The sequence below is a fragment of the Nomascus leucogenys genome, chromosome 2 (genome assembly GCF_006542625.1).
Source record: "Nomascus leucogenys isolate Asia chromosome 2, Asia_NLE_v1, whole genome shotgun sequence".
Taxonomy (NCBI): domain Eukaryota; kingdom Metazoa; phylum Chordata; class Mammalia; order Primates; family Hylobatidae; genus Nomascus; species Nomascus leucogenys.
Window position 1 is genome coordinate 149,096,624 of NC_044382.1, and position 16,630 is coordinate 149,113,253.

Consider the following 16,630-nt stretch of genomic DNA (forward strand, 5'->3'; position numbering starts at 1 on the left):
CTTGGAAAGTAATTACCATAGTCCCTGGTTAATACTAAGGTTTCAATGAGTGTTGGCTAGCATTCATGCAGGTAAGTTATCCTCTTGCCTAGAGCAGTGATGGCTCTAATGTGAGTTCAGATCCCTGCAATAGGAGAAACAGTGCTTGTTGCTTTTCAAAAAGCAGAGAATAACCATAACTTTTCTACAGATCCTTGAATATAATAACAATAGCTAATATCTGCTAATTTATTACATGCTAGGCAATGTGATCAATTTTCTGTGGATCAGATGATTGAATTCTCATACAAACCCTGTGAACTTTTTGATATTTATTTTACATATTAGGAATCCTGGTGGGCCAACTGCAGCCCACTGGCCCGTCCAGGTCCACTGTCCACCATTCTCTACTCTGTGGTGCCACAAGATGCTTATCTGTATGAAGCCTTAGGAAGGAAACCAGGAGAACTGACACCCTGTCTTGTTCTCCCTCCACCTCTGATTCCTCGCTAGTGCTTCTAATTTACTGAAGCCAGCTGGAAACCAGAAGACAAGGCTGCCAGGTGCTCTGCCCAAGGACAGAGCAGGGTATAGAAGGGAGAGTAAATTCAGAGGGCTAAGCAAATGTACTCAGCACATCTGCTTGTGAACATATTGCCAGCAAGTGCCATTTGTTTTAAGCGATAGAGAATTAGACATCCCCTTTGCTGCACTGTTCCAAACTGCTTATTTCTTTCTCCTTCTTTTTCCTCATGGACTGTGATCTCTTGATATTACAGTAGGATACTTGGTGTGGGCTAGCATCTTAATGTAATCCAGCCTCTCTTAGATTTGTGGATATTTCATTGTGAAAAGGTCAAGATAAAAAATACATTACTAAATATCCATTTATCCTTTATTTTCTCATCACATACAGAAAGGTTATTGCCAAATATGGTCATAAAGGTTATATTGCTCCAATTTTTACAGCAAAAACACATATACTTCTTAATGAATTTTGGTTTATTAGATCAGCAATGGCCAACATGAGGTTTCTAAGTCTTAGGAGACCCTGATGGTGGAAATGAAGGTCTGCAAGCTATTTTAAATATTTCAGAAAATCTAATATAATCTTACTTTTACAAGTGATAAAGCTTCACAAACAAAAACATCAAGATGTTTTGCTTTTGACTGAAATGATATTAGCTCTGCATGGTGAACTTAGTAATTTAATTCTGATCAGCAGCTCTGATTGGCAGTTATATGTGCCTTTGATTAATAAAACATGGGTGAGAAAATAAATTATTACTTAATCTGTGCAGTTTGCTAGATAAAGTCTGAAAACCTGGAGTCAATTGGGCGGAAAATAATGAACTGGGTTCTCAGTGGTGAAATAATAAGCACAATACCAGCTTGGCATGTCTCACATATGTAGGAAAGCCAAGACAGGCTTCCAGATGGGCTGAGATCTGATAAACAATTCCAGTCAATTATTTGTTTTTAGTAATAACAACAATAATAATGATGATAATAGGTAACAATTATTAAGTGGCCAGACGTAGTGCTGAAATGCTCTCCATGTAATATTTTATTTCCTCCTTCCAATAGACCTAGGAGGAATGCACTCTGATTATCCCTTATTTCAGGTATTTCAGGTTGGTCTCCTTCAGAAGCAGACTCAGACATTTATGTACTCGGATAGTTTATTTGGGAGGTAATGCCAAGAAGCACTCGTAGGGAATGAAGAAAGTCAGTTGGGGAAGGCAAGGAAGCCAACACCAGGATGCATTGAAAGGCAGGTTGTCTCTGTGGGCACCTGGGATGCCATCCCCCTTGGCATGTCTGGGGACAGTGTAGAACACACCTTTGAGTTGTACCACACAATTGACGAGGAAGCTGGGTATTACTCTTCCAACTCCTGTTTGTAATCAGTTCAGAGCTGCTTTCAGGGAAGTTGACTTCCCAGAACTTCCTGTTCACCCTGTGGAAGGGAAGGGGCTGAGCGTGTTCTGGTGGCTAGAGAAAGCCCTCAGGTACAGAGATACAGGAGTTTCCAGAAAGCCTCTGGTGACGCACAAGGATGTGAGCACACACGAACGGTACCTGCTGCACTTCTGTCCTACAAGAGAGGAAGTCAAGAATTCATGAGTTGAAATAACTTATCCAGAGTCACAAAGCGCTTGTGATGGTGTGCTCTTCCAAAGAATTGTTTTGCTACCTATGTCTGAAGGCTACCAATGTCCAATAATGTACCAAATGAGCCCTTGTTCTTAGAGTTTTTTTTAAACAACAGCTTTATTGCTCTGTAATTCACATACCATACTATTCACTCATTTAAAGTGTACAACTCCATGGTTTTCAGTCTATTCACAGAATTGTGCAACCATCGCCACAATGAACTTTAGAATACTTTTTAAATCTCCTGGAAAAAAAAAAAAAAAACACTATCCCTGAGTCATACCTCATTTTCCACCATCACATCCTCAGCTCCTGGCAGCCACAAAATCTCATTCTGTCTCTGTTTCATTCCCTTTTATGGACATTTTATAGAAACTGAATACAATATCTGATCTTTTGTGCCTGCCTTCTTTCACTTAGGTTAGTGTTTTAAAGGTTCATCCTGTTGTAGCATGTATCAATACTTCAGTCTTTGCATTGCCAAATAATATTCCATTGCCTGGATATATCACATTTGTTTATCCATTCATTACTCGATGGACATTTTAGTTGTTTCCACTTTGGGGCGATTTTGAATAATGTTGCTATGAAAATATGCCTGTAAGCTTTGGTGTGGATATATACCTACCTCGGATTAGAATTGCTAGGTTATCAGCAACTCTATTTTTAACCTTTTGAGGAACTGCCAGATTCTTTTTCCAAGCAGTCTTAGAGTTTATTGATGATTTTAATTTGCTGTTTAATTAAGCAACATGCCTGCCTCACACTGTTTGGCAAAGGAGAAAAATAACAATCAGGCACTTGCAGACATAGATTTCCAGAATTCCTAAAACATTCAAGAAGGATGTTATCGGTACATTATCAGAGTTGAGTAGGTCCTGGATTTTAATGCCTGTACTTACTTTTTACTTATAAATGATTAATACTTTAGCTTCATAATTATCCATTTAGTTTATGATTATAGGTTGTCTGGTTAACCCTACTGGGTGTATTGATGCATGCTTTCATCAAAAACATTTTTGGCCTGTAGTTTCTAAGTAGCTAGATTTTAAAGCATATACAGGTGGCAGTTCATTAAACATGCATTTGTTTTTGTTTTTATTTGGCACCTACTGTGAATCAGTCACTGTGTTAGGTGCTGTGAATACAGTGGGGGGACAAAAACAGATACAATTGTATTAGAGAAAAATAAACTTTGAAGGAAACTGTACTAGAAGATACAGCATTTAGTCATTGCTGGGATTCTCTTCATTGCAAGCAGCTACTGCATTCCTATAATTCACCCTGAGTCTAAGGCAAGCTCTACTATAAAATGCCACACAAGAAAGAAGTGGAAAACCTCTTCTCCAGGAGGGGTTTGCAATGTAAATAAAGAGAAAAAGAATGCCTTAGGTGTGTCCTCCACCTACCATAATGAAATACTACTATGAAATATGCAAGAGTCTGTGTCATCACTGACATTCAGTCTTGGATTTATTTTTTTTAACTCTGTGTACTAGACACTGCCTCTTGGATGTCCCATAGCTCATTGAACTCTACAAGTGCAAAGTTAAACTCAATCTCCCCACCAACCTCTACCGTCAACCCAGCCCCAAACTTTTGTTTCCAGTGTATGCTTTCTATTTTGGCAAATCAAGGGTGCTACTCCCCGTGCTGTTGCCAAAACCACAAACATGGGCATGATTCTTGGTGTTTCTGCAGGCTTCTCTCACCTATCCACCAGTCAGGCAGCTCTTCATCATTTAACCTGCTACTTCTCTCTGACAGATTTGCTTCTCTCTATCCTCATCTTCATCCTAGATCTAAACCACCATTATCTCTTGCTCGCGAACTTTTCTTCCTAATTCTAGTCTTTAATCTGTAATTTCTGATCCAAATGTCAGCTGAAGGATTATTTTCAAGCTCAGAGGTATCCTGCCACACCCTTTGGAACTCATCGTGGATCATCATTACCTCCAAGTTTAAGTCCATTTTCTTTAACACGTCCGAGCCTTGCTCCAAATGGCAGCTGAAGGATTATTTCCAAGCTCAGGTGTATCCTGCCACACCCTTTGGAACTTCTCTTGGATCATCATTACCCACAAGTTTGTCCATTTTCTTTAACACAGCAGAGCCTGTCCTTCATGACCCAGCGTCTGTTGACTTCTCTGGTTTTATCTTTACCCACTCCCTTAGCAGATGCTTATGTTGAGCAGAGCCAAACCAAATCTCTTACTATCCCTAGAATGTGCCAGGTTCTTTCACATTGGAAAGTTTGTATAAGATGAGCTTTGAAAAGTACTTTTTCAATAACTTGTGTCTCAGTGGATTTCTATTAATTAGGATATGGGTTTGGATGCCATAGCAAAGATTCAAATGTCAGTGGCTTCAATAAGATAGATGCATATTACTCTCTCAAGTGATGATTCAGGCAGGAGCAGTTCTAGATTGACATGGTGGCCCCACTGTGTCACTTAGAGACAAAGTGGAGACGGGTGGAGAGACATAAATCTGTCTGAGAGATGTGTAGGAAGCTGAATCTTTAAAACCTGGCTTCCCTCTTATTTTATGGCATTTGTGGAATGTATCCTGTGTCCTCATGGCCCCAGGCGACTCACCACCACATCCACATCTTATCCCAGTCAGCGGGAAAGGGGAGCCATATCCCTTCTCTTGAAATATACAAGTGGAAAGTTAAATCTACCACCTCTCCTCATATCTTCTTGGCGAGCTGTTGACCATACTTTCTGGTAATTATTTTATTTAAAACTAATCCAAAGAAATAAGTACATTTTCCTTCCAAACATGGCAATCCTGGCAGAGTTGGGGGCACTGGAATCACACCAGTTTTTGCTAACTAAACAAATTTCCAAGTCAACAATGTCAGATATTGGAAGTTCAAGATAGATAAAGGCCACTAGTATCTTGGCAATAGCATGCCCTCTTTACAAATGATAAAATTTAGATAAGTCAGGTGCCTTCCAAGTACCCATAACATGTACATTCCCCTTTGCTATCTTCTGAATCCACCCTCTGTGCTGAACAAATGTGCAGGGCAGTGTACTTTAGTGATTAAGAACACTAGCTTTGGACTCAGAAAGGTCTGGATGCATAATCGCTTATTATTGTGATATTTACAAATTCCCTAAGTTTTCTGAGCTTTGCTTTCCCACAAGGATGTTGTATGCATGAAATGGGATAATGTCTAGAAATTACCTAGGAAATGCCTTGCCAGTGATGAGCACTTAATAAATGATCTCTAGTGTTACTACAATTAATATTTCTTAAACTTTTTCCGCTCTGACCAGTTATTGCTTCTTTTGGAGACATGATAGCTGGAAAATATGCACTCATAATTTTGCCAGTGTTTATTTCTTCTTAAGGCAAGACAAAAAGAGTCCTGTGGAAGACTCCTCTTCACTTTCTTCTTAATCTACTTGGTCTCAGGTATCCACACTCGTCTGAGAGACGGCGGGGGTGGATGAGGGACCACAGCTCTGTCTTTCTCTTAGTAAACTCACAGATTAGTAACTAAGTACTCAGAGTCTGCTGTGTGCCATACCTAACCTAAAATCCCAATTCTACCCATTCCTGGCTGTCAGATCTTGGAAAATATTCTCGATCTGTCTTAGCACCAACCTCTGCTTCTAAAAATGAGAATAACTTGAATACCCACTTAACAACTTTCCTTGGAGGAATCGCTGAGATGCTTCACCTAGAAGTGCTTAAAACAGTGTCTGATATATCGTTCATGCTTGATAAATACAAGCTGACTTAAATTCCCCCGTTTAAGCATGAATTTCAGCAGAGGCAGTAGGGATAGAAAGGAGAGGCTGCAGTGAAGAAAAATTTGGAAGGCATAACGGAAAGGACCTAGTGATGGTCCAGTGTCAGGGAGATGGCCCAGATAGAAATGTAGCAAAATTATCCTGAAAAATTTGATTATTTGATAGAATGGTTCACCAAGATGGAAAACGCAGTGGGGGAGGAGAGGGCTTGAGAGGAAGACGAAGAGTAAAACGTCAGGCATGGTCAATTTAAGTGGTCAAGGGATTCACACATGGAGATATTAAACAGACATTAGATAGCCAGGTCAGAAGCTCTGTAGAGAAGTCTAAGTTCAAAACATTCCTTTAGGAGTCACTTGACCCGGGAGTCACCAGCCATAGGTCACAGGCTCCATTGTCTTCAGGCACCAGTAGCATTCAGGTGAAAAACAGGAAGGAGAGACAGTTAACTTGGGGCCAACAATGCAATGCATGCCCTGCCTAAAGGCCTTCAAGTGCATTCACCTGGGTGAGTACTCAGCCTGAGGTCTGAATGGAACCTTCCACCTGGGAAGATGTTAAAGTGGTTATGAACAAATGAAATCTACCCCCAAGGTTTTCCTGGTGCAAAAAGAGAAGACTGAAGATCATATTTACAACATGCTTAGACTTCTACAGTATTGCTGAAGTCTACATTAGACAGTATTTTGGCGAGGAACAAGGCTTCCCCAGCAGTGTTCATGATCTGACAGCTGTAACCAATACCTGACATTTCCCTTTTGGATATAAATAATTATCTTTCACAGTTATGGCACATACGCAACAAGAAAATTTCCCTTTTATTTGGAAAGCCTCTACTTTACAATTCATGTTTACCTTCCTGAATCTTTTCTACATTTCAAACTCACATTTTGTTTAAAATGATGACAGACACAGGAAAGCATTGGTGATGGCAATATAATTAAAGGACATTCATTTCACTCAAACCTGCATGGTGATTTCTGGGGGGGGCTGGCAAATGATGTTTTGCCTCCTATATTAGTTTTCTATTTCTTCTGTAACAATTTACGACAAAATTTGTGGCTTAAAGCAGCCCATGGATGGTCTGGATGGCTTTGGTTCCTTTCTGGAGGCCCAAGGGCAGAATCCACTTTCTTCCGTCTCCCAGTTTCTAGAGGCTCACAGCCCCTTCCTTCATCTTCAAAGCCACAAAAGTTGCATCTCTCCAGCCATTTTCTGAGTAGTTACATCTCCTTTGCACTCTTTTCCACCTTCATCTCTACTTTTCAGGACCCTTGTGATTGCATTGGGTTCACCTGGGTAAGTTAGGCACCTCTTCTTAAGGTCAGCTGATTAACAAGTCAAATTCCACCTGCAAAGGTTCTATTTGCTGTCTAAGTTTATAAGTTCCTTATATCTCTGAGTAGTATTGCATGGCATGGACGTACCACAGGGTGCTTGTTGTTTTTAACCATCTACCTGCTGAAAGACATCTGGTTTGCTTCCAGTTTTGGCATTTATGAGTACGGCAGCTATGCACAATTGTGTATAGATTTTTCTTTTAATGGAGGTTTTCATTCTCTGAGATGAATTCGCCCAAAAGTGCAATGTCTGGGTTATGTAATTGCATGTTTTGTTTTATTTTTAAAAAAACATTGCTAAACTGTTTTCCAGAGTGGCTATATACCATTTTTACATTCTATTGAAGAGTTTTGAGCAGTAAGGTGATGCAATCCTATTCATGTTTTAAAAACATTCTCTGGATGATGGATCAAGAATGCCAGTAGGGAGAGCAAATGCAGAAGCAGGGAGAGCAGAAGGGAGCCTCTGCAGTGGTTCAGGTGAGAGGTGAGAGAGAGAGTCAAAGCATGGGTGGGTGTGGTTGAGATGATGAGAAGCAGAAGGATAAGGGACATATATTGATGATATAATTGACAGTTGCTGCAGAATTGTTTGTGGAAATGCGGAGAAAAGATTCAAGGAGGATTTCTATGCTTTGGGCTTGAGGATGGTGGTTCATGATGGACCTATTTGTCTTGATATTGGGAGGACAGGGGTGGGAGCTGACATGGGAAAGAGATGAGTGCCTGTTAAATTCTACAGTGGAAACCTTGAGTGGGTGGTTAGAAATAAGAGTCTGGAGCCAAGGGGAGATGTGGGAAGCTGGAGAGAAAGTGGAAAAGGACTATGTCTATAAATATGCCCAATGCAAAGCGTGGCATAATCACAGGCAAAAGATATCCACTCGATCTCAAGAACAATCTTTTTTCTCCTTCTGGACTTCACAAACAAAATAGCACCTTCAGTTTCCATTTCAGTATAGCAGGTACGGTAACCACAAGAACGTGCAAAGCAGAAACAAAGAGCACTGGGCAGCCAAGTCTCATAGAGGCTCATTTCTGATATCTTCTAGGGAACTTCTTTGTATAAGCACGTCATAGAGAAGATTTCTCTTTCATTCGTCTGTAGCAAGGTCATAATTTTTTTAATCTTTGTAAAAAATTATTATTGTTAATACAAACAAGTCTTTTGTGATTTTTAATTCTAGGAAGAATTCCATACAAATCATTTTTAGTACACGTTTCTGTTTTATACTGTAATTTGGAGGGATAAAAAGGGTAATACAAAATATGGATAGTTCCTCATTGCTAGAATGTTCCACATTGGATTCTGCCTTGGCAACATCTCCTGTGAGCTACAGTTGAGGGCCAAAACAGATGCTTCGTTTCTATGGATCTGTCGATAGCCACATGACTCTGCAACTGCCACTGCCTCTCCACACCCCCTGAGTTGTCACCAGCACAGAAGCAGCTGAATCCGACTCAGTCTTTATCCCAGCTCACATTCCACCTTCCCACCAAGGACACTGAGGCCCAGAGATGAAATGGGACTTCCCACCACAAGTCGATGAGGAGACCACATAGCCAGGCCTAACACTCAGGCCTTTGGCTTCCAGCCGCCCTTCTTTTTCCCAGGTGCCCACCTCAGAGGCCATCCTTGGAAAAGGAAACGTCACTAACCTATGGTTCTGAGGAAATGGAGAAGAGAAAGGAAGTAATATGTTCTTCTTTTCTTTAGGCTTCTTTCCACTGGGTAAATCTTCTCAATACATAATAAAATGAAGGCCTCAAATGATTTGCAAAAGAGTTGAAATGAGCTTGCTGCAATTGAACAAACTAAACTATTGTGGAAGCCCCCTACCTGTTGGTTTATATCCAGGCAATTCACCAGTCTTTTGTCCCACTTGAACCAGATTCAGCCAGGGGAGGGACTCCTTAAAAAAAAAAAAAAAAAAAAAATACTGGTACTTGGGCCTTACCCCAGACTAACTAAATTAGACCCTCTGGGGTGGACTCTGTTCTCAGTATTTTTCAAAGTTACCCATGCTATTCCAACATACAGCGAGGAATGAGAACAAACTGGTCTATGGTACTGTGCTAATTGATCCTGTCTTTAGTTCTCAAGTGGGTGTGATTTTGCCTCTGCGGAGGATAAAAGGCAGTATCTAGAGACTTTTGGTTGTCACAGTTGGGATGGGGGTGCCATTGGCATCTAGTGGGTAGAGGTCAGTGATGCTTTTCAACCTCCTGCAATGCACTAGACAGCCTCCACCACAAAGAATTATCTGGCCCCAAACATCGATCGTGCCAAGGTGGAGAAACCCTAGTGTAATGGAAGCCCTGGGAAACAGCCCTTTCCTGGGTGGAAATCCATGGTAAAATAACGTAGATGCTATGACATGTGGCCCACTGGAAGACATGTCAAATCCCAGGAGCCAGTGAACGTGAGCTTATTTGGCAAAAGAGTCTTTGCAGAGGTGATTACGTTGGGGGTCTTGAGATCAAATAATCCTGAATTATCTGAGTGTATCCTAAATTGAATTTCAACTGCCCTTGTAAGAGTCATAGAGGAAAACAGATACACCGGGGAGAGGGTGATATGAGCATAGAGGCAGAAATCACAGCAATATGGCCCCAAGCCAAGGATTCCCAGAGCCACCAGGAGGTGGATGAAGCAAGGAAAGATCCTTTTTTAGAGACTTCCAAAAAAGCGTGGCCCTGCTGACACCTTGATTTAGGTCTTCTGGCCTCCAGAGGTATGAGAGAATAAATCTCTATTGTTTTTTGCCACAAGGTTTGTAGTAATTTGGTTTGGCAGCAATAGGAAACTGATAAAGATGCCTGTGCCTTTGTTTGCAAAATTCAGCAATGCACATTAGCAGAGATGGGGGCCATGAGAAGGGGTAGGATGCATGCACCTCATAAGGCTGAAGACAGAAGGCAGTGGGGGTAGGAAGATCTAGAAGAGAATCTGACAAAGATTCAGGTGAAACTCTGAACCCTTGGCCAGGGCAAGGCAGTCGTGAAGGCCAAGCAACACACCCAGTGACGATTCTTCTGTCCACATTTCATTTCTGAAAATTGATTGTTTCATTAAATTTTTTGGTTTTTCAGATCTCAAGGTGTCAGTATCTTGTAACAGTACTGAGCTTGATTCGCTGTGAAATGCAGGACATGGGAAATAGAAACAAACTTAAACTTCTAATAATTTCATTTACTAATGGTCACTAATGACCTAGAACCCAAGACACATATCTTTAAAAAAATTACATTAGGGAAATGATATATAAGCAAAATAATAACTTACAAAAATGTGTAATTATTTTTCTTTCCTTTGTAAAAGTTATTTGTATTTAACAAATGATCATTTGTATATTTTTCTAGTAACACCTAAAACTTCCCGATCTTTATCCCTGTAACCAACATGTATGATGTTAAAGAAATAGGCCAGGTGCAGTGGCTCACACCTGTAATCCCAGCATTTTGGGAGGCTGAGGTGGGCAGATCACTTGAGGTCAGGAGTTCAAGGCCAGCCTGGCCAACATGGTGAAACCCCATCTCTACTAAAAATACAAAAAAATTTGCCATGTGTGGTAGTGGGCACCTGTAATCCCAGCTACTAGGGAGGCCAAGGCAGGAGAATCGCTTGAACCTGAGAGGCAGAAGTTGTGGTGAACCAAGAATGCACCATTGCACTCCAGCCTGGGCAACAAGAGTGAAACTCTGTCTCAAAGAAAAGAAAAGAAATAACTGGAAAGAAAGTACCAGCAAGGAATGTTCTTTCTCAATACCACTTACATGACCCCTGTCCCCTACGTCCTATGGCTTCACCATATCACATCTTCACGCACTCCCGTCTAACTCCACAGTTTAGGTGAGTCTGTTTCCTGTTACATTTTCCCATAGTCTGTCTTCCCCTTGTATAACTGTAATTATATAACTGATTCTGTAATGATTTACTTAAACCTGATTTCCCCATTAGGAAGTATGCTCCATGGGGACAGAGCGCATGTATGCTTGGTATTCCCCCCTAAATCCTCAACACCTGTTACAGTTCCCAGTGCACCATAAGCAGTCCGTAAAGCTGGATGATTACTCTCTATGTGTTAGTGACATGCATGAAGTACCCATTTCCCATTGACGTGGGAAGCCCAGGGGAACAGCATTTTCCTCCCTGACTTCTGAAGCCCTTGTACTGATGATCCTACGGGTGCAATGGCAAGGGCACTGGAAAGCCAGGTCAGAGAACAGAGACCCCCAGCCTACTCTGACAGTTGGACTCAGCAGTGCAACGTTAGTGACTCCTTCGTGGGAGTCCCACACGCCGCTGTTCACACAGGGAACACCAGTGCCCGGTGGGGCTGCGGGCTTTTGAGACCTCCTGAGTCACTTTGTGTGCACAATGCCGTGACTCTGGATTTGCACAGTATGACCCTCAAACACTGGAACAGGAACACAGGCCAAAGAGAAAAAGGAGTGGAGATCACTGAGATCTCATAAATCAATAGTGGGCCTGCTCTCTATTAATAAAACAATCTAAATGGTGGAGCTCCATAAAAGAGAGGCATAGGCTAATGTAATTTCCTTGAAGTCCCCTATAAAGCCTTTTACTCTGTAATACAGCTACATTTATGAAATGGTTTTATCTTGAAAGATCCCAAAGGGCTTACTAGACTGAAAAGGAAAATATCAAGTACACGACATGTCAAAACACCACCAATGTACTTCGGCGATAACAATTGGGGATCCTGTGACAGCAGGTAGCCCCCTTAAAAAGCAGACAGCGGCTTATCCCATTAAACCTCCAGGGAGAAGTAAAGAGAAAGAGAGAGGAGATAATTGTCCACACTGGATAAGGGCTACACGGGCTTTCTTTATTAATAAAGGCCGTGGCTTTTTTCCATTCACCATGTGGATTTAAGTGGGTGAGCTTTATCAACATCATTCTCCTTATTTGAAATAAAAGAAAGAAACCAACTTATAACACTTCTTCATGAAGGGCCTGAGAAAATATATGTAAAGCTTCCAGGGGTTAATAGAGGTCAGGTGTAGCCAGCGTAATTTAGAAGTTGTGTGTTTTAAAAAGTGAAATATAACCTACAGTTACAAAATATATCCAACAGGAAAAATATCATTTCCCACCCAAATTTTACTGAATCCATTCCTGTTAAAATGACTGATCCTGGGTTTTTTTCTTCCTTATTGCTGTCCTGGTTAGGACATGGTGGCACTAACTTTTAGTGAATTAGAGGACGATATAGGGGAATGGCTGGCAGGGGCAAAAAGTCCTTCTTCATTATCTTCCAAGAATATCACCCCACTGGGAGCTAAGAAGGAAGGTGGAAGCACCAGGTGATGTAAGTTTAGCAATCGCTGAGTACTGTCAAAGCAGTCTGAGACTTCAAAGTAAATAAAAAGTAGCTCCCCTTTCTTCAAAAATGTTAAAACCGATCCACTCTCTAACCTGGAATAGCATTTTCTCACTTTTCCTGTGCAGTTTCTCTCATCCCACTTCTACTTCCAGCCCAAAACCCTCCATTTTCCCACCAGAAAGTACTCCTTGTCTTTTTACTAATACTTTGCTTCTTCCCTCCGCACACGATCTCTCCAGAGCCTGGGAACTGAGCTAGCAAGGAGAATGCTCTTGTGAGCTGGAGCTGAATAAGGAGCCCCTTTGGAAAAGACAGAGATGCTAAGTTTTTAGTTTGGTTTTTTTCTCATTTAAGTTTTCTGTAGAGTATTTTTTTTGTGATTTAATCTTTGGATAAGACTATCAATGTACATTTCTTCTAATTTTATTTTTCAAATATTCCATTGCAAACTTATTTAGCATTTATAATTGAATACTGATAAGTTAATTTATTTATTTATTCATTTATTTATTTATTTTGAGATGGAGTCTCACTCTGCCGCTCAGGCTGGAGTACAGTGGTGTGATCTTGGCTCACTACAACCTCTACTTCCAGGTTCAAGGGATTCTCCTGCCCTGCCCAGTATTATTTTTTAAATTTTTAGTAGTGACGGGGTTTCACTGTGTTGGCTAGGCTGGTCTCAGACTACTGACCTCAAGTGATCTGCCCGCCTCGGTCTCCCAAAGTGCTGGGATTACAGGCAGGAGCCACTGCTCCCAGCCAGTAAACTTTATTTTAAAATCTATTGTGGAGTATTATCCCACTGATTTACATTGTCTTCCTTACATACATCACACCCATATGGAGGAGTATTTTAAACACAAAGTTGGAATCTGGTAGCATAGCTGCCCAATGGAGAAAAGTGCACATGTAAAGGCTGAGTTATTCAGGGCATGAAAATATCCCTGTCAACCAATCAGTCAACGAGTTGACCAAGGGTCTTGGCCCCAGAGGTACATTGGAAGGCAGGCTTGGGCATTGTGCAGCCCTGTGTAAAATTTTCCTCATAGTAAATGCATTGTCTTTACATCTACCTGAGTAGATACTATTTTTTCCTATTTTTTTGTTTGTTTGTTTGTTTGAGACAGTCTCCCTCTATCGCCCAAGCTGGAGTGCAGTGGCGCGATCTCAGCTCATTGCAACCTCCGCCTCCCGGGTTCATGCCTTTCTCCTGCCTCGGCCTCCCGAGTAGCTGGGACTACAGGCGCCCGCCACCAGGCCCAGCTTAGTTTTTGTATTTTTAGTAGAGACGGAGTTTCACCGTGTTAGCCAGGATGGTCACGATCTCCTGACCTCGTGATCTGCCCGCCTCGGCCTCCCAAAGTGCTGGGATTACAGGCGTGAGCCATCGCGCCCGGCCTATTTTTCCTATTTTATTAATGAGAAAACTGAGGCTCAGAGATGCTAAATAACATATTTAAAGTCATCACTGCCAGTCAATCTGGGCTCAAACATTCCTATCCAGATTGCTCTGATTCTAGAGCCTTTGTTCTGTAAATCTCTCTTCCATAATATACAGGGTTTTAATTTTTAATCTTTTATTTTGAAATTAATTCAGACTTACAGGAAAGTTGCAAAAAGAATGCAGGTAATTCCTTTATACTTTTAGTTCACATTTTTCAAATGTTAACATATTATCACGTTTACTTAATGATTCCTGCCTCCCCCGACTATTCAAGAGAAAATTGCAGACTCGATGCCCCTTTTCCCCTCATCTTCAGTGTGATATTTCCTGAAAACAAGGATATTTTTTCTCTCTCATAGAATCACAGAACAATAATCAAATCAGCAAATTAATACTATTAAAAAATTATGTAATCAACACACTTTATTTGGATTTATCCAATTACCACACTAATGTTTTTTTTATTGCATAAAGAAGTATTTTGGTCCAGGATCTAATCCAGCCAGGATTTAATATTGCCTCACATCTCATGTCTCCTTAGATTCCTTTAATCTGGAAAATTTCTTCAGCTTTGTTCTGTCTTTCATGACCATGTCGTAGTTTAAGATTATAGGTTGGTTATTTGGTTTGATGTCTCCCATGATTAGATCCAGGTTAAAGAAACAGCTGGAAAGAGGCCTGGCGCGGTGGCCCACGCTTGTAATCCCAGCACTTTGGGAGGCTGAGGCGGGCGGATCACGAGGTCAGGAGATCGAGACCACAGTGAAATCGCGTCTCTACTAAAAAATACAAAAAAAAAAAAAAAAAATTAGCCAGGCGTGGTGGCAGGCGCCTGTAGTCCCAGCTACTCGGGAGGCTGAGGCAGGAGAATGGCGTGAACCTGGGAGTTGGAGCTTGCAGTGAGCCGAGATTGCACCACTGTACTCCAGCCTGAGCGACAGAGCAAGACTCTGTCTCAAAAAAAAAAAAAAAAAAAAAAAAAAAGCTGGAAAGAAAGTACAAGCAAGGAACTTCCTATCTCAACACCTAAATAATCTCTGCCACCCCCACCTCCATGGCTTTACCCCATCACGTCCTCACAAACTCCCCGCTACCTCCGCATTGTAGGTGAGTGTTTCCTCTTACATTTTCTCATAGTCTGCCCTCCCTTTGTAGCTCTAATCACAACTTGAATTGTATAACAAATTCTATAATGATTTATTTAAACCTGACTTCCCCATTAGGGTGTATGCTTCATGGAGACTGAGCTCATACCTGCTTCGTATTTCCACCCCCTGAATCCTCAACATCTAGTACATTTCCCAGTAAGCAGTCCTGAAAGCTAGATAATTACTCTGTATGTGTTAGTGAAATGCATGCAGTACCCATTTCCCCTTGGCATGGGAAGCCCACAGGAACAGCATTTTCCTGCCTTACTTCTGAAGTCCTTGAACTCACGCTCCTACTGGAGTGATGGCAAGCCCCCTGGAAAGTCAGGTTGGAGAACAGAGACCCCCCAGCCTGCTCTCACGGTTGGTTCCAGCAGTTGTTGCATTTGTGGCAAGAATATCATGGCAGTATTGTGTCTTTCCCAGTGCTTTGTATCAGGCAGCATGTAGCAGGCTTTTGTGTCATTACTGATGACATTAACTTGGACCACTTACAGAGGGTGGTGTCTGCCAGGTTTCTCCTATATAAACTGAATTTTTTCTCCTTTATAACTAGCAGGGGTCTTGGAAGGAGCTATTTTCAGACTACACAAATATCTTGTTTCTTTTTATATTTTCACCCGCTGATTCTAGGCTTCATTGATAATTTTTGCCCTCCTGCCCCACCAAAAAAAATTTTACCATTATAGTTACTAAATGGCGATTCTCTAATGGCATGAGTCCTTCTACATTTATTTTTTGGCATTCTATTTTAAGGAAAACCTCCCCCAACTTATTAATTTATTTCCAGTTTTAAAAGTTTTATTACTATGGTTTTGTGGGTTCTTTTTTTTTTCTGTAGGCTAACAATCTGTTGCTACCCTTATTTATTCTTGTGCTCCAGTTGTCCACTATTTGTCCAGTTGCAGGCCTAACATGCAGTTTTTATACTCAAGTATCCTAGCACATCAACTTTTATTGCTTCACTTAAAATCTGCCATCTTCCACCTTCATGTCCTGAATCCTTTATCTAGAAAATGTGTAATTTTCCAAGAAGGCCTCAGACCCAGTGGTCCAGTTACTGTCTGTTTTTGCTGACTAACTCCTGAAATAAGAATTTTTTAAAAATTTGGTAGTAGGGATGAAGGGGGTTAAGTGACAGTTCTCCTAAGAAGCCATACTCATGGCCCTGCCAGCGGCTTGGAGGCACAAGGAGGTAAATTGAAATCTTTCCTGAACCCTTCATGCTTTTTGATTTCTCTCCACTTTTTAACACTCTCGAGTGTAATTCCCTCCATTACCCGGAAAACATGGATTTAGACTCCAAGACCCATCTCTCCTTCTGGGAAGCCATCCTCCCTGCCCCACCCAGGCAGGATGAATTATTGTCTTCTTGGCAGCTCTAGAAGCCCTGGTATAGGCTTTTGTTATAGCATCAGTTGTATGGTGTTATAACTATTTTTGA

General features: G+C 41.2%; 1 protein-coding gene and 1 long non-coding RNA gene across 4 annotated transcripts in view; one reads left to right on the forward strand and one right to left on the reverse strand.

Moving 5' to 3' along the window:
• The window catches only part of CDH13 (cadherin 13), a 1,172,242-nt gene that overhangs the window by 328,861 nt on the left and 826,751 nt on the right, over positions 1–16,630 (forward strand). The window lies entirely within an intron of this gene.
• The window catches only part of LOC105739434, a 36,961-nt gene continuing 21,187 nt past the window's right edge, over positions 857–16,630 (reverse strand). The window contains exons 2-3 of the long non-coding RNA XR_001115349.2: positions 2,277–2,380; positions 857–2,077 (exon numbers count right to left, since the gene is read on the reverse strand). This is a non-coding gene — a long non-coding RNA (uncharacterized LOC105739434). The remainder of the gene's footprint in view (positions 2,078–2,276; positions 2,381–16,630) is intronic.